The 21,463-nt window shown below is 46.2% G+C and overlaps 1 protein-coding gene across 17 annotated transcripts in view; it reads left to right on the top strand.

Annotated features, from left to right (window-relative positions):
• MAP4 (microtubule associated protein 4) overlaps window positions 1-21,463 on the top strand; it is a 161,996-nt gene that overhangs the window by 69,895 nt on the left and 70,638 nt on the right. The window contains exon 1 of one of the 17 annotated variants that reach the window (XM_042801971.1): window positions 6,956-7,008. The exons of 15 other annotated variants lie outside the window; for them this stretch is intronic. The gene's annotated coding sequence lies outside the window, so the exon portion shown is untranslated. Of the gene's footprint in view, window positions 1-6,955; window positions 7,111-21,463 lie in introns of those variants that run through there. One more of the 17 variants, XM_042801970.1, reaches the window with a different exon arrangement.

Genomic DNA, 21,463 nt, shown 5'->3' with positions numbered 1-21,463 from the left:
CCTTTGTAGCTTTTATTTTTTTAAAATGTGGTTGATTTTGGAGCAAGGCAGCCTCACGGCTAGTTTGGAGGCATTTAAACTTGGTTCCACAAGTCATTCTTTCTCACCTTTTGCCTTAAACGGACTTAAGAAGCGTGTGCCCTAGAAACAGAGGAGAAAATAATAAATCAGAGAGAGAAATGTTTAGATTGAATAATAGAAGGTTTCAGATTAACCACATATCAGCCTTTCTCCCCCTCCCACCGATGCTTTATTTTATTGAAATGCAGCAATGCTTCAAAGTGTTGGCTGGGGGGGAGTTCCTGGCGCTCGCAGGCGTTGGCTAGCTCAGCCGGCGGGTGAGGCGGGCGGCGGGGCTGCGGGGTGATGGATCTGCCTGGCGCGGGAGCCCCCGGTCCGGGGGGTGGGTGCCGTGGGGCTGGGTGCCTGGCAGCTCCCCGGGCGCAGCAGCGGCGTGAGCAGACCCAAGGGAAAACTGCTGATGCGGCTGGGGGCACCCCTGGGGGTCAGTCACTGTCGCAGCTGCTAACGCAAATAATTCATTCCATTGCCACTTCTCTCCTCCCGTATTTTTACCCCTGTTTCTTTTAAATGTCATTAGGTTTACAAATTTGAATGGGAACAGTAGATAGAGGAAGAGTGCTGAGGGTTTCTGTGTGTTTCGTGGTGGTTCTTCCTTCCAGGACTCTGACCAAAAGCTCTGCAATGTCACGCGTTTGCTTTTTGTGGGGCAGAAGTGTAACGTGCCTGTCCTGGGAGGCTGAGTGTTCTGGCAAGGGGGAGGCAGGGGGTGTTGGAGGGGCAATGCAGAGTGTTGTATCTTTTGCCACTCCCAGAAAATGTACGTGTGTCTTGCTGGAAATGGAGTGCAGTAAATGAATATGCAGGAGCATTGTGTTTTGTTTTTCAGTTTTTATTTTCAGAAAGCCAGGTAGCTACTAAATGTGTTCCTCTGTTCAAATTTCGTGTTACCCATGCTCTTCTCCAGTCTTTGGAGATGGTATGACACTTGTGCAGAACATACTATAACTTTCCTGTGCTTACGAGCTTGTCTGTTCTCACTTCTGCCTTTTCTTAATGGTTACAATGCTTTGTATGATGTGAAGCTGTGTATCGCTGTTGAATAAATCATCCTAATAAACATCTCAAACTAACCTCTCAATAGTTGTACTGTGGTGAGAATCTTCTTGGATTGTGCTGCTGCTTCAAGGTTAATATCTACAGGTAGCTGCATGTGCTTGATTTAACCAACCTGGTGTTACTTCTAAGAGGTAAACGGCTTAAACTGGAATAGTTTGCTGTGTGGAGAGATGTTTGAAAACATGTCCGTGAAAAAATTGGTTTACTTAATATGTTAAAAAGGAAATTCTTTCAATGAGCCACACAATTTTGTTGTTGTTGTTGGGTGGTGGGTGGGCAGAAATAGAAGGAAAATTTCTTCCCACTCTGCTCAAGGAATGAAAGGTGAACTGGGGATGGATGAGACGGATGCTCCTTTCCATGTTGGACTTACAAGGTAATTAAAATCTGCACGTATGAACGAGCTGGTAAGCAATGTCTAGTGTTTGTGGCAGTGCACCCCTTATGGCTTAAGATGCCTGATTTGTGAGGATTCCCAGAAAAATTACATGTCTGTGGGAATGATAATCTATATTTACTATTTCTGTGCATATGTTGTACAGAGCAAAGCATTTAACTGCCACCCCAGCTGAGGTTCAGTCTTTGCTGTTTGTTATCTAATCCCTTTTTGTTGTTGAACAAGTTGCTAGTGTACAATGTTTAAAAAGAAAACCAAACAAAAAAAACCCAACCAAAACAAAAAAACCCACCCAAACCCCACAAAAAAACGTAAAAAGTAATTCCTTGTGCTCAGGACTTTGTAAATAGGACACTAAGAGGTGTATTTGTCTATAATTAAAGGTATTTTTTCTTCTTTTACCTGCCCGCATATTTCCCATTTGGTGCAAGTTTTTATTTATAAAGGCTTTTATACTTTATGGATTTAAGGGAAAGCTTTTTAGGCTTCTCAGAAAGGATCTGCCTCCAACCATACTCACTGAAGGAGAGTTAATGTTTTCTGTTGCTTCAGTCTAAAAAAAGCAGCAAACTGAATAATTCAGAAGGCTTGTTTAGTTCTTCGGATGGGCATGACTAAGAGGTTTTGTGTGTGTCTGTCTGATCTTTAGGGGGGGATTATTTTTAGGCCTGAGGTGGCTGGGGGAAGGGGAAGGTGGGCGTCTGGCCGAAGCTGAGCTGACGGGGCAGAGGTTTGGGGGTGCTGCACCTCCGTGCTCCCGGGAGGATCCGTGGCTCCGGCGAGGATGCGCTGCCAGGGGCTGTGCGGCTCCCGCCTCGCTCCTGGAGGGCGAGCGTGGAGGCTGAAGGTTCGTGCTCTGCCGGGTGCCTTTGCTCTTTCAGCCCAGCAGCCCCGGTGGCTCTCTACGGCGGGCAGCGGGGCTGAGCAGCAGTTAACGCGACCCCAACTCACGCGCCACTCCCGAGCAGTTCAGCAAGCTTAAAGAAACGTTCCGGATGTTGAAGCACTTCTGAACGCCGGGAACGCAGGAGGCATCGGGGTAGATTTTTTTTTTGTTCAGCACAGAACTTGGCCTAGGGGAAACCCCACGGCTCTGAAGAGCCCCGTCCGTGCCCCGGGTTAGATCAAGGTCTGCGACTCTGGCGCGGCTGAGCGCTCGGTGGAGCGTCGCGCGGGGGAACGCTGTCGCCCTGCGCTCGGGGGGCGCTGGAAGATGACTCGTGAGATCACCGGGGCACAGAGCTGTCACTTCAGTGCATGTTTTATTAATGCAGCTCTTCTGCGTTGTCTGACTGTGTACTAGTTCAGTGTACCTGACAGATACTTGAGGGACTCAGGGGGTGTATTGTGAGCTGCTTAGTGATGGTTCTCCCCGTATCGATAATGGCTCCCAGCTTGGCATTAAAGCCTTACAGGTCTGTGCTAAAATACTGCATTTAGGAGCTTTCAGTCCTTGAACCTCTCTTGCTCCTCCACATCCACATCTCAATGAGTTGAATAGTCACGTTTTGTGTGGAAGTGATGTGGGTGTATATTGACCACGGCGAAGGAGCGTGCCCTAAAAGACAGTCATTTGCACTACCAATTTTTGAAATCCTTCTTTCTGTTAAGACTTTGCATATTTTCGTGAATATTCCGTTCCCAACAGTGGTTTCACCTGCACCTTGCAGTGACTGTAGGAGTCTGATACCACGAGAGTAACTTACTGGCAGAGCTGTGACTCTGGAACATTAAACAGGGGAAACTTTCTTGTCTGTGTGGAGGAGGAGCCAGCTGCTACTAACACAAACTTTTTTTTGCAGATGAAATTTTAGTGGAAAGAAGCTTAAGTGTTGTAGTGGACCTCTGAGGCTTTCGGTGTCTCGCTGATCACTTCATAAAATTAGATGGGGCCACTAATGACTGCTGCAACACAGGGTAGTCCTCAGTAAGTCCCATGTCAGACTGATAACTTTTTTTGCCATAAATACCTGATTTTGACCTCTCTCATCATCTGATGGTTTTAAGTCATCTATTTGCTTGGAGTAAGTTCAGTATAGTTCTACCAGAAATGTTCTTTTTATTTAAAAAAAACAAACTAAAGGAAAAAACCCCAAACAAACAAACAAAACTCCAAACCAAAACACTTCCTTTTTTCTGTTTTAAATTCACCGAGCTTCAAACAAGCAAAACTCTGAGAAATTTACTTCCATTATAGGTGGTTGTAGACTGATCAACTCTCCTTTCTTGAAAGGCTGTCCGAGTGCTGTTGGCAGCAAGCAGCTGTAAGTCAGTCTGTTCGTTATACCTTCGTTAGGCAGTGCCAGGCAGATTATTGTGATTCCAGGATAATTCCTGAATCCCGGGGCCCCAAAATGCCTCCTCATGTGCATCCCTGTGCATATGTATTTGTAGCAAAAATCATGTTGCTTCTGAGGACATGTATTCAAGCTCTTGTGAAGATTCTGGGTATGCAGCTTGCTTGTTAGGCTCTTACCTGCCTGGTGTACTAAATGTTTTCTTTGACCACCCAAGCAGAGGAGCCTCTCACCTGTATTACACTAAATGCACACACAGAGAAACTTTATAAAAGCCCTTGGAACGACAGCTTTTGTATTCAGTGTTCTTATGGAATCACAGGAAGGTGTGACAGCACAAGTTGTCTGCAGAAGTTGCTGCCTTTTCAGTGCCCTACTCAATCTGGGGGTACAGAGTCCCCAGCTGTGAAGGGATGCAAGCGCTGCACCTGCTGCCCACGGGCTTTTTTGTTCAGAGGAGCAAAACCAAATGCAGGTGAAACGTGCCTTTTGTGAAAGCGGTTACTTTGTGCTGGTTTGGCTTAGTTAAAGCACGGTCGCTGCGCGAGGAGCGGGCGGTCGGCGTCTTCGGAGGGCTCTCTGCCTCGTGGGGACAAATTCTAAAAGCTTATTTGGGTGTGTGCGAAATAAATTACAAATTTTTCTGAGCCGTAGACAGAGGCCTGTGCTTTTGCTTCATGGCACGATCCAGTAATACCTCTGACAGTCTTTCTGCCAGTGTTCACAAAGCACGATTTCTCCCTATTCCTGATGCCTTGCTTAGGCAGCTATACATTTCTCACCTTTAACTTGCTTGTTATTTCCATTTAATACATGCACAGGCATAACTTCTCAAGGTCAAACTGCTTAAAGATTAGTAACGATGAGTCTGAACACACTTTGAAATTCCAGTTCTAACCCCAGAAGGAGTCTTGCGCCCGTGACCCCTCGTAGGTGGGCACGTGCCCCGCGCGGGAGGTCGCTGGAGCGGCCGGGGGCTTTCCAGGAGAAACATCCGCGCAACAAGGGAGTGTTTTACGGCTACAGCCAACCTCTTTTACCGACACTGTGAATGGCACGCTTTCTCTGAAACTTCCTGGATCTACTTTAAATGTAATTGATAGCCTTGGCACTGTGACAGAAGTTGTCTTTTAGATAATTTTAATGAACTCTGTTAGGGAAAGAAATAAGGTAATATAATAGCAAGTTATTCTTTGCTACAGATTTCATCTTGGCATCACTTCTACCCTGACCATGGAGCAGAAGCACAATTTTTCTTGTGTATATATATTCCTGACACTGATCTTGGTGTTTGGTTTTTTTTTTTGAATCCCTGCATCAGTGTCGTTATTTCTTCGCACAGCAGTCCTCTAATTAGTGTTTCACTAAACTAAACTTTGTGACTTTCCCAAATGCAGTAGTAAGGAAATAAATGAACACTGCTGGCAGTGGATATTTTGGGCTGGGAAGTCACATCTCATCAATGCTGAAATACAGCTTTTGAGCAAGGAGCAGCTGGCTGCGACTTCTTCTGGGCCTAACGAGTGTTGGATTGTAGGAGCCTTATGGTGAGGGGGTTTTTGCTGGAGGAGACCCCCCGCAGTTTGCCACTTTGCAGTTGGGAACCTGCTTTGGGTGACTGCCGGCGGGTTCCCCGTTACCCCACTCCTGGTGCCGGAGGAGAGGGTCCCGCGGGCAGCACGTGAAGCCAGGCAGCAAGTGTCAGACCCCGATGTCAGGGGCTTGGGGGGGGCTCTGCCTGCCTGATAGCACTGCATGCCCTGTGGGCTACTAGATGCAGCAAATGGCCATGTTATTACCAGGGTCTGATCTTACTAAATGTTGCCAGTACGTTCAGCATGGGACTCCAGGTGTTTCTTACTGCAGTGCCCACTTTGGGCACTACTCAAGCATGTTGCAGTGGGGACTAGTTAAGATCCTGTGCAATGTTCCTTGGCTATTACATTTTAATATTACATTACCTGTTTTTATGAACTCTCTTTAGGCCTGAAGGCTTTAATCGTCTAAAATAAGGCAGAAAGATTCAGCTGGTTGATGTTGTTGGTGTCTCACAGGGAGCGGGGGGCGGCTGGGGGGCTGTGTTGGGGAAGCCACCTGGGTTGGCCAGAAGGGTTTTGCTTTTGACAGTCACAGTTTTTTCTGCAGGTTCAGAAAATATTTTTTTTTTTTTTCAAAATTCTAGTGACTCTATCTAGTCCAAGTGACTAAGTAGTCAATTGGTGACTGAGAAGCCAGATCAAAGTTGAAAAAAGCAAAAATACCTCTTTGTTCTTCCTTTTTTGATGATTGTATTGGTAACGTGAGGGATGCAAGGACAGTCTTTTGCCTCTGATGTCTTGCAGGATATCATGATTAGAAAAAAAAAATCAGTTAATATAGAAAAGTTTTTTCCTCTTTAATCATTTTGAGATGAAAACCCCCCAAAGTGTTTTCATAACTTCGATATTTTCCCCCCTGTGCTTTATCAGCCATATTTTAAACAAGCGATTTACTGTGATAACTATTCAAAATGCCCTTCCTGTGTGCAGTTTTGCATCAAACTGTAGTTTGATGGGAAGAAAACCCTCAAGAGAACAGCAAAATCCAAACAAAAAACCTCCAAACAAACAAAATCCCCCCATCTGCTATGAAAAATGTAACGCTTCAATGGTTGCGTGGCATAACCATAAAATCCCGTGTGCGCCCGATTTGTGGTACTTGCCTGCCAGGGAATGTTTTATAGTGCAGGTGCGATGTCTCGTAGCAAGGTTTGAGTTGGCTCCTGCTGGGTGCTCCCTAATGCTTTAGGAAAAGGGAGTATGACTAAGATAAATCTTCGGCTGGCTGCCTCAAGATGCTGATTAGATCCTGAAGTTTAGTCAACTCCGACGTAAATCAGTCTGCTTTTCCACGTACGTTAAATGACGTGCTCAAGAAGCTTTTCTTCCTGGGCTGTAGTCTTGTTCGCTGCTTGTGTCAAATCAGCTTAAGTGGTTGTGTAACGGGCTCTGTTCCTTGCAAGAAAGCAGAGCGTGGCAGGCCCACTGGAACCGCTTTAGGGAAGGCTCCGCTCCCCCGGGGCGGAGGGGGAATCTGCCGGCGGGCAGCTCCCCGCGAGGCTGAAGGCCCAGGTTCACAGCTGAGAGCATCGCTGCTGGGGGCCGGCACGAGGCTCCGAGCTGAGGCAGGGGGGAGGTGGGAGTCAGCAAGGGGGTAGGTTTTTCCGAAAGCCAGCACTCTTCAGTGCCCAGTATCACTCGGGGTTCCTAAAGCCTGCTTGCTGACGCCCGAAGGACAGTAAGTGTTGGAGCCGGTACAGCTCCTGGGAATGTAATGAAAGCTCCCGCCATGCCTCCAGTAAAAGGAGGGACCTTTTTTTTTTTGTTTAAAAAGTGCTGTTGCCATGGCCGTCTCTCTCTTAAATGGTATTTTCCTAGCAACCTGCTACTTTTTCTTTTCATTCTTTGCTTCTAAACTCTGATTCAAAGGGGGAAAATGCATCCTGACTTGACTTGGGAATAGAAAATAAGACAAGCTTATAATGAAGTAGTCCATATGTTGAGAAGTCTATTAAAAGCTTTGTGGTGAGGCTTAGTGAGATTTAAAAAATGGTAATACAAACCCCTTAGTTTTTGTAGTGCGTTTGAGTCATTCGAGCAAGCATCTTGACACTTGGATGAGTTAATCTGGTTTTTACAGAGCTTGAATTTCCTGAGCAAGTAACTTTTACTTAAGATATTCAAGCCATGAGCTTTTGACCTTATATCTTGAATTTAATATCTTATTAGTGCATTTAAACCAACTGATTTGTGGAGGTTTGCTTCAGAAGTCTTGATGAATTATGCCGAATAATACCTAACAGACACTGTAAACCCTCTTTCTCTCTGTCTGCCCCTCGAGTTCATCAGCCTTTACACAAAATCGACTCGGTTGCCATTTCTCAGCACTTTGTTTCTGTGCACTAGAACATTTTTGTACATGTGATCCTGTAAGTGGCTGGGCCTTGAGGCAGCCTTTCTAAAATAGGGCGGTCTTGCCTTTTTAAATAGAGTGGTATTTTTAAAAGAGTTTTCGAGGCGGGTGGAAGAGAGACCGAGGTTTATTGCTGCAAATACGTAGGACCACTTTACCCTACTGCTTTATCATCCAAAGATACATTCTGCTTTTACCCCACCCTCACCCGTATCTCTGGTATTAGATCAGTTAACTAAATATTTGCCTTGGGTTAGTAACGCGGCCGAGGCTCGGCTACCGAGCTAAGGGCAGAAAGCCAACAAGGAGGCAGCTCTACGGCGGTTGAGCCCTCGCACGCCCGCGGGCCCGGACGGGAGGTGGGCCCGTGGCTGCCGGCCCCGGCAGCTCCGGCAAAACCCGGCTGCAGCCGCGCCGGGGCGGGGGGAAGGCGGGTGGCTGAGCCCTGCGGCGCGGCCCCCGCCCGCCCGCTCCCCTTCACAGCTCTGCCTGGTTTCCACCTCATCTTCCCGTTTGAAACTGGGGGGTTCTGCCTGTGAGAACGACCGGTTTCAGAGGGGTTTATCCCGCTTACAAAAAATTCAGGGAGAATTGCGTGCCGGGATGTCGGAGTGGCTTTGAGAGGTCGCGTGACACAGGCTAAATATGAACCTGGGGGTTAGGAAACTTCCCTAATCCTGGCTCTAGTCGTAGCTCACTCGGGGGCCTTAGCTCTTTAATCTTCTTCCATTTTAGTCTCATCGCTGAAAATAGGGTAAGGCTGATTATATTGTGCATTTTATTTTTCATAGCTACGCTGCATCTGTTATTATCCCACTGTTCTCATTTCGGTGGTGTTGACTAGTGCCAGAGGTAATCTTGGATTAATCTGGCCTTTTCTGGAAAAAGAAAATCTTGTAGTTACGAAACGTGTCTCGACATGGCAAGGCTGAGCCAGAGGTGATCTGCAGTAGCTGGAGTGAGAGCAAATCTACACCTCAGAGCAAGTGCATCTTTTAAATGGCTAAGCAAATGGAAATTCAGCTTAGACGCTTAGCGCAAGCTGGCTGCTGGTGTTTCCTCATTACACTCGTAAAACTGCTCTCTGTGCAAATGTTTTTTGAACAAATTCAGCTCGCTTAGTCTTGCATGAGTAATTCACTGAAAAATAAAGAAATTACCAATATGCTCATCAGTAATCCCCCTTTTTGCTGCTATTTTGGTACAATTTGTGCAGCTAATTGCCAGCTCCAACCCATAAAATACCAAGTATACCTTCAGCAAAGTTTGTGTTTCTAAAATACTCGGGCTTCTGTCCAGTATCGCATAAAAATCACCTGATTTATCGCTGAGTGAATATTGAAAAAGAAAAGGTTTGCAACTTCCTGGAGTTACCAAACTCTGACCCCAGGCGTGAGGGGTGGCCGGGGTCCTGCTGTCCTCGCTGAGCGGGGCTCTGCTGCCCCGGGGAGCCGCTCCAGGCGAGGCTTACCCTGCTCTCAGAGACTCTGTCAGTGCAATATTTGCGTCTTTTTTTTTTTTTTAGAAGCACGTGCTTTTCCTTTTTCCCTTTCTGCTGATGACTACTGTGCAGTATCTCCCTTCCTTCCTCCGGTGTGATAAAAGCTCACCTCGGTATGTGGGTGGGTCCCTCCTCACCCCAGGCTGTTCTTTGCTGCTCTCGTGAACAGGGGGGGCTCCGGGGTCCTGGAACAGAGACGCGCTGTGGTGGTGGAGGAGGAGGAGGAGGCTGTTCCCATAAAGCTGGCACTTCATTTTAGCAGCAGTGAATGGCAAAATAAGCTGCTTCCGGGAGATGACTGGGTAGAAATTGAGGTTTAACAGGCATCTGGCTGTTCGCATTTAATCAGTGCCTGTTAAACTATGCAAGATCAACGGCTCCCGTAGGAGCGATCCTACCGCTTCGGGCCTGTAGATATTTGGACTAGGTGACCTTTAAAGGCACCTTCCAACCCAGACTGTTCTATGATGCCTCTGTAGACCACTGATGCTGCAGGCAACTCTGAAATTAGAAATGGCTTAGCAAGGCACAGAAGTGACGTGAGACTCTAGGAAGTGGACAAAACACAATTCATCCCCCAAAAGAAATTATCTGGAAGGGATGCTTGATTTTATTTTGGCACGTTGCTTATTACGTTATTTAACGTTCTTCCTTTTAACTAGGGCACACTGTATTTGACCTACCTGTTCTGAAAAATAATCTTCTGTAGTTCTCTGTGGCAAGCTAGTTTTTCCATGCCCTCAGGTTAGTCTGACTTCCTGAAAAACCAAAGAGTCTGGCTAAACTTGCTGCCTTTCTCTGCTGTTTCTGAACTGCTGGGGATTTAGCAGTTACTTGCATTTAAGAGGGTTGGCAGTTTGCTCAGAGATGACTGTAGGACTAACAATGGCATTTTATTCTTCTGGAGTCCTTTTTTCTGTGCAGATTAAAATTTAGTGTTAAATGGCTATTTACCAGATTTGAGAGGAAAATGTACTGGTAGTTAACGATGATGCCACATGGTGAGTTAGGGGGAAGGTTGGGAGGAGAACTCGGGTTTCCTGAGCCAACCATTAAAATTGTTGCTTCCCAACCAGAAACTGGCAGGCGGAGCGTCGGGACCCGAGATGTGACGGTGTTTGCCAGCAGAAAGCTGTCGTGGGTCTCCTCATCAATCTGTAATGGCTGTCTGAACTGTTCCGTGCTAATGGGATTTGGCAGAGGAGAAGGGTTAGAGGTGTCTGGGTTCTTGATAGGATGCCACGAATTCTGCCTTAATTGGTGCACAGCTTTTTGTGCTTTAAACTCTCTCTTCTTGGTGCCAGTTTAAGACGTGCTGCTGTAGAATGAAATCTGTGAACAGGGCTGAAAGTCCAAGGATGTTCCTCATAGCAGAGAACGAACATCTGATATCTGCCTTCAGTACATGCAGGTAATACAAATTTGGCTATTTGGTGTGGTCCGGCGTGTCTGAGATGTGAAGAAAGAACACCTTCTCTAAGTCTAAGAAGAGATACTTCTGCTTCTTTAATGTTAAAGCGTAGCTATAAAATAGGATTCTCGTTGTACTGCAGTGTTCTGGTGTCCCCTTGTCACCTTCCCCAGTTCAGGTGGACCGCTGCCCACAGCAGCGTCCTGCTCCCTGTCATTGCTCTAGCTGCAGTTAGGGCTTACAGCCCAGAGACAAACCAAATACAAACCCAGGTGATCTTAAATTTTTGATGCAAATATGGTTGAAGGAGGAGAGTACCAGACATGGGAGACCAGAATGTCTTGTTAAGAAGATGGACTGTGGAATGTTGCTGATGGGATCAACCTTTGCTAGATGAACTAAGGAAGAGGGTCTGTGGAGCCCAGCCCCGTGCGATCGATACGTGCACTGGTTACCAGCCGTAGGACTGGCTTCTTGAGACCACCTTGGCACTCTTCTCCTTTCAGTTTATTTCCTTCAAACTAGCCTGGGTCTGTAGGTTAATCACTTGATGATGATGATAATGTTTTGATTTGTATGTCTTTGATGAAGCAAGGACTTTGTTGAAATGTAGAGATATAATGTGAGGATTTTTTCAAACCAATTGAGTACATAAATCTGAAAGATAATGCTGAAGAACTGAAAGACTTATTTCCATCTACTGTTTGAACACATAGAATATAGTCCCTCCAGATGCATATTTTAAAGGGAGAGTCGTGTGGATGCAGTCAACACCCAGGCAAACATCTAACTTATTTCCAAAGGATACTTTCGTTTGCGGTGTGTTTAATATAGAATACAGTGGGAAGAGAAGCCAGATTTTCAAATACAATTAGGTCACTACAACCTGGTCTCTTTTGTAAAACTCTGAATTACTCCGTGTGCTGCTTATAGCCTGGAACTACCTGGTTAAATTGCAGTAGCTTCACCCAGCCTGCCCCTTCTGATCGTCGCTTATGGAAGTTGTCAGCCCTGCCGAGAGCCCAAGGGGCAGGTGCTATTTTGGAAAGGCGAGCTGGCATTTGCCCCTTTTACGAGGGGGGGAGGAGAAGTGTAACTCTGGGGTCGAGCTGTGGGACTGGGTGGTGGGGAGCCCGGGGCAGCGCCGCTGCTCCAGCGTGCAGCTCAGTGAAACACTCTGCGGGCTCAGGGCTGTCCTGTGCCACCGTTCCTGTTGGTGGTGGAGACACTGAAGAGGTTGATTAATGAACTTGAAATATGGCTGTTTTACTAACACTGCAAAGTGAGCGTCAATCTGGAAAGATGTTCTTGGGAAATTAAACCCGGATTCTGGCTACTGGAGGTAGAGGAGCGATTTCTTTAATAACCGTGTTTCTCAAGGTGTGTTTTCCTGTCACAGCTTGTGGGCTGTTTCACTGCTTCCACTCCCTGAAGGTTACTTAGAAAGTCTCTTCTAACTTCCATACTAAAGATACTGTGAGAATGATATAAGCAGTTGTTGTGTGCAAATAATGGGCCTCACATTTGAGGAAACACTTCCACCTCCCTAACAACTGCCCCAGTAAACTTAAGAAGAATCTGTTCCCGTTATTTTTTTTTTTTTTTTTCCTGAGCTAAACCACTGGAACTTTTAGCCTTTTCTTCATGATATGCAAGAAAATTTTAGTATTGTTGTCTGTCTTCCAGTCCCAAATCACTGTTTGTCATTCTTTATCCCGGGATGCTGGCTAGAGCTGCATGACGTGTTTTGCCGAAGACGTCTTGCTGTGGCCTTACAGGGCGTTAGTGCATCCCGTTCTCTAACAGACCGCCCTTGCCTGTCGGGCTCCTGTGTTCTCTCATCTCCTATCACACAATTCAGTCTTCCAATATTTGATTAGTAAGCTCAGCCTGTGTTTCTCTTTGAACTCCTTGTTTATGGCATAAATCCTTTTAGTTCAGTGTTTCGGTCCCTTGCAGGACTTTGGATTCTGTAATGTCAAATTTTGCCTCACGTCTACCATTCTGATACTCAAAATCTCTGCATTTTTCCTGGATGGCACCCTAACACCGTTTGCCAACTTTATCTTTAAACTTCATTTAATCAGAACCCTTTTTAATTTCTGAGATTAAAAATAAAAATGTTAAGCCTGAGTTATTCCGTATTCTTGATCTTCAAACTCTGATAACTAGTTGTGTTCCTCCAGCAAGAGAATTCCCCTTTTGACATTGCCTTGCCACTTGTCACTTAGCCAATTCTTTATTTACCTTTATGTCATTTCCTTGTGTCTGCAGTTTCCCTAACATTTCCCCTGGCTACAGATAAAAATACTTTGCTTTCAGCTAAGACAAGTCTTCCATGCTTTGTCTAGAAAATCTGTTATGTCACATCTCTTACATTAACACTATCCTGTTTTTCAGTGATGCAAACAGCTTGTCTTTCAAAATGTCACCCACGTGAAAACGGTTTTGCAAGGTTTTACGGAGTGATCAGTGCCTCAGTCTTACAACCAACGTGACTGACTCTGCTTGAAAAAACAGAGAAAAATCTACACTTATAGGTATATTACTTGAAGTTTCAGATAGTTTAATGCGATACTGTGTTCTGCTAAAACCACAGTCTGAGATTCAACATGGATGGGAAGCACGATCTTTTAATAATCATTAAAAGGTCCAAATTAGAGTTGCCCAGTTTAGTAGCTGAGGTGAGGAAGATGAGATTTACCTGGCCAGACCTTCAGTTAAAAAGAAACATATATATTTTTATATATATATATATATTAAAAAAAAATATATATATATAAAAAACCAATTATTGTTTTCAACTACTAGTTGTGGTTTCTGTGTTGATTATAGAAGAGCTGGTCTTACGGGTTGTATCAATTTTTGTACCTCTTATTCTTCAGGCTGTTCATTAAAGTGATTTACTCGGAAGCTAGCCTTGGCAGGCAGGCCTGCTTGTTGACGGAGTAATTGCAGGAATACTTCGGTTGCTGTTTGCTCGTCTGGGTTATGGTTACCTGAAGGTGAACTGATTTCCACGGATGCCGTTGCTGCTGAGACTTGTGCTGCTTTCCTGTCTCAGTAGTATCTACGGTCGTGCTCAGGTTGCTTCATAAAAATGTTTCAGCACTAAATCTCAGTGAAGTGAACAGACTTAACCAGAGCAAAATATCTCAGTGTGCATCTTTGAACTTGGTGGCTAATGTAAATTTTGCGTTTCAAGCCATGCCTCCTGAAAGATGGAGCAGGGAGGGGATTTGAGCTTTCTTTCCTTGTCGATACACTTGGCATTAATTTACTGCCTAACTAGGTACAACACTTTTTTTTGCAGCTTTCAAATGTGCTTTCCAGTTGGTGCTGGAAGCACAAGAACTGTTGCCAGTGCACCGCAGAGACACGCTGCCCCTTTGCATCCCTCCGCAGAGCGGGGGCAGCTCCCCCGGCCCTGCAGCGACACAGTTGCCCGGCTGTGTTTCGAGGTCAAACTAGCCCTGCACTGTTGTATTTTTCCTAAAATGAAAACAAACCAGGAGGTTTGTCTGCCCTGACTGCAGACATGCCCTGCGGCGCGTTCACTGCGGTTCTTGGTGTGGCTGGAGCTTCACAGGCCATGAAGGAATTCTGACAACCCCCGAAACGTCCGCTGTCCTTCCTGTCAAACCGCGGGAGCATTAGCGGTTCTGCTTGAGCTGTGTGCCTGAGACCCGGCTGTCAAATACATCTAGGTGAGACAATTCAGTATTAGACCAGAGATCTGAGTAATTTATTTTTTTTTTTCTTTACATCCTGGGTCTGTGCTGTGGTGGGGGGAGCTCAGAAGCCAATACCGGCTGCAGCAGCCTTTCCTTTTCTTCTGGGTGAACCGCTCCCCTCCGGGTGGCTGGGCTCAGTCTTGGGTGGCTTGTCCACATGAATAAAGGTCCTTCACTGGTTAGTTTTGCAGAGAGAAAATAGTATTGACAAGGTTTGTTTAGCACTGCAAAACACCAAAAACTCCTTAGTGAGGAATTAAAAAATTCCTAGAAAACTGGCTGATGCTTCACAAGGCTATAAATTATAATGATTTCAAAAGAGCAGAGACACCATGTCATTTTTCTCATTCTCTAAGCAGAAGCTTCCTGAATAAATAGTCGTAGAAGTGTGGATTCTTCTAGTATTATGTAAATGGATTCACGCTTTGATGTCCCTCGTGTCATTAGTTTGACACTAGCTGGAATTAATGGCCATAAAACTATATTACAAATGTGGCAGATAGATTTCTCTTGACTGCTTCTGATTCCTCATGTGAGCTCGCCGCTTTTGCCATGGGATTTTAAAAGCAGAAAGTAGGTCACCGCAATGTGTGTGAACATAGGCTGGGGAACGGGCTATAATCTCAGCATTAAACAAACATGACTGTAATGCTGATGGGAAATTTTCTATTTTAAGCGCTTACTTCCATTATCACTATCTCATTCTGCAGAACAAGCATATGGGGACTTCTGTGTACATGCACCCACAGATGGGATTTGGGAAGCAGTAGAAAAGCTAGAGATATATATATGTAGAGAGAGATATATATGTGTGTGAGTCTATACATACATACAAATATGTATTTATATGTCCAAGAGTGACAATATATATTGTCATTTCTGAATGGTTCTTCTGCATCTCATGTGAAGCAGGCGAGGAAAGGGTGAAAGTGCCAAAGTATGTAGGTCAAAAGAAATTAAGCGTTCGGAATGTCGGCAGCAATCGAACACTAACAGTTCTGGGGATGGAATTACTGATACCGTGTGCTTGAACGTGGAGCAGTATTACATTAAAATTTTTCAGAGTTTTGGACTCCATGCATATTTATCATACATTCTTAGTTCTCCAAGTAGCTTCCTCGCTAACAGCTCTGGGCGTCTGGTTTTGGGGATAAGTGTTGGCTTATGATCTAGAAATACCTGAAATAAATTGTTCGGGGTTTTTTTTAAGTAGCAGAAGGATTAATCAGCGAGCTGGTGCTGTCTCTACTGCATGCTTTTACTTACGAGAGCTAAATGAAGATAAGGATAGAAGATAAGGTGGAAAGCAAGTAGATATGATAGAATTGGCTATTTTTAGGCAAGTAAAGGTGTGAGCAGCAGGGAGAAAAGGACAGTGAGTTTAAGTTCATCTTGGCAGCCAGGGATCTCATGAGTTAAATCTGTTGGGAAGATGAAGTGCTAAAAAACTAATCAAGGCAAATGAATTGTGTGTATAGGCGAGACAGACTGTTACTAACAGGGCTGTGTCCGGAGTTCTTTAAAGGGTCTGGGAAAAAAGAGGAAACGAATAAAAATGGAAGCTAAGACTTAAAGCTCAAGAGATTTAAAAACTACACAGATGATTGGTACATAATGACTTACAACTACTGAAGTACGTAAATCAAAAAGAAGGGGCTTTCTAATTAGTCAGACATAAGAGAAGGTTGAAAGAAAACTATGAAACAGAAATGGAGGAGAAAATGATGCAAAAATGGCTGCAGTATTCAGACCCATGTCTCCTTTAGTTCTGTTCTTCATGATTTGATTTGGTAAGTAATACTGCTTACCAGGGTTGTAGCTCAGGCCTCAGGAGCAAGTCTTTACACAGGACAGATCCCAAGCAAGATCAGGCTCCGATCGTCGGCAGCTGCGTTGAGCTCACGGGGCCGGAAGGTCCCCGGTGACGGGCGAGGGCAGGCACCATACGCGGGTCAGCGATGCGAAGCATTGCTAATTCACAACCAAATTGAAATTAATGGAAAGATACTGGAACTAGTGATGAAACAACCAGCTTATAACCAACCAGAGAATAGCAGGGCAATAAAAAGGCCAAACTGTGCTCTGGGAACAGTCTTTGAGGCCACTTCGGTTTGACGAGGTGGTAGATGAGGTGTAGGTAAGACAGGATGGAGGGAGTAAGGATGTTTCTGTAGCATGACTCCGGTTCCCTAATTTCCTTGTTAAGTTTTGAGAAGAGACAGCCAGTTTTGTGCCCTCTTCAGCTGGAGAAACAGCTCTTGAAAAGTGCTCTTTAGTGGATCACTTTCAAGCAGTCCACTGGATGCTGCTCAGGTGGTAGTGTATGAGCCTTATTCTCTTGCATGTGTTTCTGTTTGTAAATACAGACTTCTTTTAAAAGAATACGCTTGGAGATCGTGCTCATTCCATAGGGATTGTAAGTGGTTTTATTTATTTTTGTTTTCTACTCTGGCCCTGATTACATCTGAAGAAAGAATTCAGCAGAAAAGCACTTGGAGGTGGTCAGGAGAGAACTTGGGAATTGTAGCAGAACACAACTGATGTGGCTCAGCACAGGAAAGCAGTGGCTATGTCACAGAACCACAGGCTGGTTTGGGCTGGGAGGGCCCTTAAAGCCCCCCCAGTGCCCCCCCCGCCCCGGGCAGGGCCCCCTTCCCCCAGCCCAGGGGGCTCCCAGCCCCGTCCAACCTGGCCTTGAACCCTTCCAGGGAGGGGGCACCCACAGCTGCTCTGGGCACCCTGGGCCAGCGCCTCACCCCCCGCACAGGGAAGGATTTCTGCCTTAGAGCTCACCTAAATCTGCCCTTTTTCGGTGCAAAGCCGTCCCCCCTCGTCCTACCCCCACCCCCTGACCCAGAGTCCCCCCCCCCCTCTCCTGTCCCCCCTTTAAGCCCTGGGAGGCCGCTCTCAGGGTCCCCCCGGAGCCTTCTCTTCTCCAGGCTGAACCCCCCCAACTCTCTCAGCCCGGCCTCCCAGGGGAGCTGCTCCAGCCCCCCCAGCATCTCCGTGGCCTCCTCTGGCCCCGCTCGAGCAGCTCCGTGTCCTTCTGCTGTTGGGGGCCCCCGAGCTGGCCCCAGCACTGCAGGGGGGTCTCCCCAGAGCGGAGCAGAGGGGGACAATCCCCTCCCTGGCCCTGCTGCCCCCCCTGCTCTGGCTGCAGCCCAGGGCACGGGTGGGTTCTGGGCTGCCAGCGCATGGGGCTGCCTCATGGGCAGTTTTCCCCCCCCCAATCCCCACCGGTCCCCGCAGGAGTGTTGTGTGTGGGGAGGTAGAGGAAGTTATTCTGCTCTAGTTGCTTTCGATGCCGGCTTGGCTGGGTGGCTCTGCCCAGGGTCTGTTGAGCAGGCAAATGGAAGACAGTCTGGGGACATGGGGAATGTGCAATGTTTAACCCACCTGTGAAAAGACAACTCAAATATAAAACATTTTTCGTGAAGAGAACAGTAATTGGTTGGTCTGTCTGTTATGGACATGGGATAAGAAGAAATTCAGTGCTATCTTACGATCTTAAAGAGGTACTTTGTGTCTAGCTGAAGAGAAGTTTGTAGGCTTATTTTTCATGACAGTTTGGGTAAATGTGATCCGGTCTCAGTGCGGAAGGATAGAACTTAGAGAAGTTTGGAGTTCCTCAGTAGAAGTTACCAAATCATCGTCAGTTGGTATGTAGGGGATATTTTCTTTAAGGCCGTTACTGGCTTTTTATATCTCAGGGTTTTTTCTCTGCATCTTAGATTTCCTGGGGGCGGGGGGCACTGTGCTTTGAAAGTCCCAGTCGTACTTGCAGAACAGCAGAGGCTGGGGCAGTAGCTGCTTTTCTGTGTTATGGTGTCCCGAACCCTCCTTAGCTCTGTAGATCCTGCTCATTTTCCAGACTTCTGGGTTTCGTGGCTGGGGTTGAGCGTGTCTCTGGTAATGTTTTCTCCTCCTTCCCCACCCGCATCTCCAGAGGTTTAGGGGAGTCTCGTGTCCCTGTTCAAGAGACTGCTTCAACTGCCCTGGAGGAAGAGGACTCCCAAACCTGTCTTCCTTGAAAACCACAGCCCTTGCACCCCCCAAGGGTGGCAATCCACGCCTCTGCGTACCCATGTTTGAAGGGCTTGTGCCCTTAAGCTCAGCACTGACCGTTGAACAAATCGTTACGCCGCTTCCTTGCTGCTGCTTCTGCTCTTCTTGAAGGCTTCTGCTCTGAAGTGCTGTGCAGTTTTTTGACCCTGGATTAACGTGGAGCATGGTCAGCCTTCTCAAGATGTGCCACTGCTGCTGCTCCAGCCTCTCCCCCTGCCCCGCTGGAAGAAGTTATAATGGTGTGTTTGAACTGGAGCATTGCCCGAATCAGTATAATAAAGCTGTTTAAATTTGGTAACAGCCCTTTCAGGGGAAATAGCTTCTTCCTGCTCGGAACAAGGGATGGCAGCGCTGTGGGTCACTGCTGTAAGCTGCAGTGTCACTGGCTCGTGGTGACAGCCTAAGGGACGTGCTCTCCCTGCTCGGGGCAGTACCGAGCGCGGAGGGGCTGCAGTTCACCGCAGAACCTTCGGGGCTTCCTTCCTTGTTCAGCGTCGCAGCACCAGTGGCTTCCAGATTGCTCTGGAGATCGGGAGGATTTGTAGAACGTTAAAGCAACATAAATCAGCGTGAGACTTTCTAGAAGGGCAGGTGATACTTATTTTAAACAAAACTTTTTCCACTCGTGGCTGTTTTCACACCATTCGCGCTCGCAGACCTGTGTACCCATGAGTGTGAGGTTGTGCTCGGGAGCTCCGGCCGCGTTGGTAGGATGGGGGGTGAGGCTCCACGGGCTGCTCCTCCCGTCTCCTGGGCTCTCCCCTGGTGCCAGCAAACTGGGTTTTGGACAGGCCTTGTATACCCGCCGTAGGGAGCTGGCGATTCCCAAGCTGTGAGTCTTCTGCCTTTAGAATCTTGCTTATTTCAACTCCATAAATTTTAGGCAAGGCCTTCTGGTCAAGATGTTCAGATACCTTCTTGTACGTTCTCTTCAATTATGAGACTGGATTCAAGGCCAGGGAACGGGGGAGTGATTCAGCTGACTCAATCTTGGCATTATTGCTTTGGGGTTTCAGGATGTAGAGATGTTCTCTTATTGTCTGCATCTTGTGTGGGGCCTGTTGGACAAGTTTGTGGTTTTTTGCATTGCTTTGGATTGAAATATTCACTATGAAGGATACGTAGGAGGCCGTCAGCTTTAGGAAGGAACCCCAGTGAAACTGTCTTAGTTGTATCTCTTGGCTTTCCAAAATCTCAGTTAAGAAAAACCAAACAAAAAGCCCAAGAATAGCAAAAAGTGAAAAATAATCAACCATGTTTTGAGCATCTGAAGCTTTAAAATGCCTGGTGACACTGGCAGTATTCCTGTAATTCTCATCTTCCTGCAGAAAACACAAGTGGCGTTCTCTTAATTCACCGAACGGGCACCTGCTCAGAGCAACACTTCATGGGTGAAAAGAAATCTCCTAAGTAGAGCTGTTTTGTTTGTTGTACCTATGACAACGCTGTGGAAATAAGTCTTTAGAGAGCCTTTTGTTTAAAAATAGGACTTCGAGCGCCCTTGTTATTAAAAAATAGGGAGTTTATTGAGTGTGTTTCTAGGTGGAGGAATCTAAAGAGAGCACCTGGTGGAAGCTGTCCTGCGTGGCAGTCCGCACCGCTGCCGGCGATCCGGGAGGCTTCGCCAATAAATAACATGGGAGATGTGGTAACAGATCACTCACTTCCTGAGCATCTGACATTCCCGGCGGGAAGCAGGAGCGTGAGAACAGGCATCCCTCCTAGAGCAGTTAGAGCTGAGGGGGGGCCGTGTGCTTTCTGTGCATCTCTGGTTCTTGCTTTTGATTTATCGTGAAGCGATCACTGCTGAAGGAGCCTCTCTTTTAGGAAGAGTAAGGAAGGAGAAAAGCTATACAACAAGCTGTTAAAAGCTGTTGGTTTTGTTGGTGGATTTTTTTTTTTTTTCCTTGCAGATTTTTCTTTAAAAGGCAAAACGTGAACCTTGTGTTGAACTTTCAAGTTACTGACTTTGCATCTTTTCAGTTAGGAGATACTGGTTCTGACAGTCATACGCACTGAACTTGTTTAGCAGTCTGGATTATATAACAGCATGGAATTTCAGAAGGAAAGCAGTAAAATGTTTCTTGACTTGTCAGCACCATCTGAAATGCCCTGTGGTTTCTTGAGGACCTGTAATATATTCCTGATTTTCTTCTTCTCATCTAACTCAATGGTGGATTTTAATTTACTTCTCCTTGCAGCAAATTAAAGTATTTAGAGTAATCTTGGCCAGATCTGGTTTCAGCACTAGCTCCTAGTAGTTAAGCCTTTATCTTCTGCAAGAGCAGAAGTCTTTTTCTCCAAAAGCAGCATCTGACGTGCCTGTGAAGGCTCAGGAGCCTGGGAGGGGCCTCCGATGTCTCCAGTCCAACCACCCTGCTCAAAGCAGGGAAACCAGAGCAGGCTGCTCGGGCTCTGTCCCGCTGGGGTTTGAGTTATCTCCGAGGTTACAGACTCCACAGCCTCTCAGGGCAACCTGTCTAGTGTTCAATTTCCTTCAGATTTTTATCTCTTAAAAAAACCGGAACAAAACAAAACAAAAAAACCCAAACAAACAAACAAACAAAAACCAAACAAAAAAATCTTTAAACGGAGTTGCTTGTGTTCCAGTTTGCCAAGGGGAGAGTCACTGGAAAGAAAGTAACCAGTTTGGCTCTAGTTGGGATAAATTCTCCAACAAGGCTGCCAGCTTTGTGTTTTATATATTTATTAAATGCAAAAACTTCATTTAATCTTGAGCTCTTATCCTCTTGAATAAAAGTGTGCAAACTCCCTTTGGTAGGCTGGTCTACATTCTTTGCCGTGTAGTTGTGTGTTTACCCCGTAGATTTTTAGTGAAGCTTGTCTGTAATACTAATTTACAGTGATTTTTAAGACCCTTCACTCTGAACAAGGCTTCTGAGTCCCTTACCCTAAGTAATGCATCGATGGCCCGAGCGAGGGAAGGAGAACCCAGCACATCTTGGT

This window comes from Tyto alba, unplaced genomic scaffold (assembly GCF_018691265.1).
Source record: "Tyto alba isolate M040663 unplaced genomic scaffold, T.alba_DEE_v4.0 Super-Scaffold_38, whole genome shotgun sequence".
In the NCBI taxonomy this organism is placed as follows: Eukaryota; Metazoa; Chordata; class Aves; order Strigiformes; family Tytonidae; genus Tyto; species Tyto alba.
The sequence above is the reverse complement of the archived record's forward strand: the minus strand, read 5'-3'. Positions and strand labels throughout refer to the sequence as shown.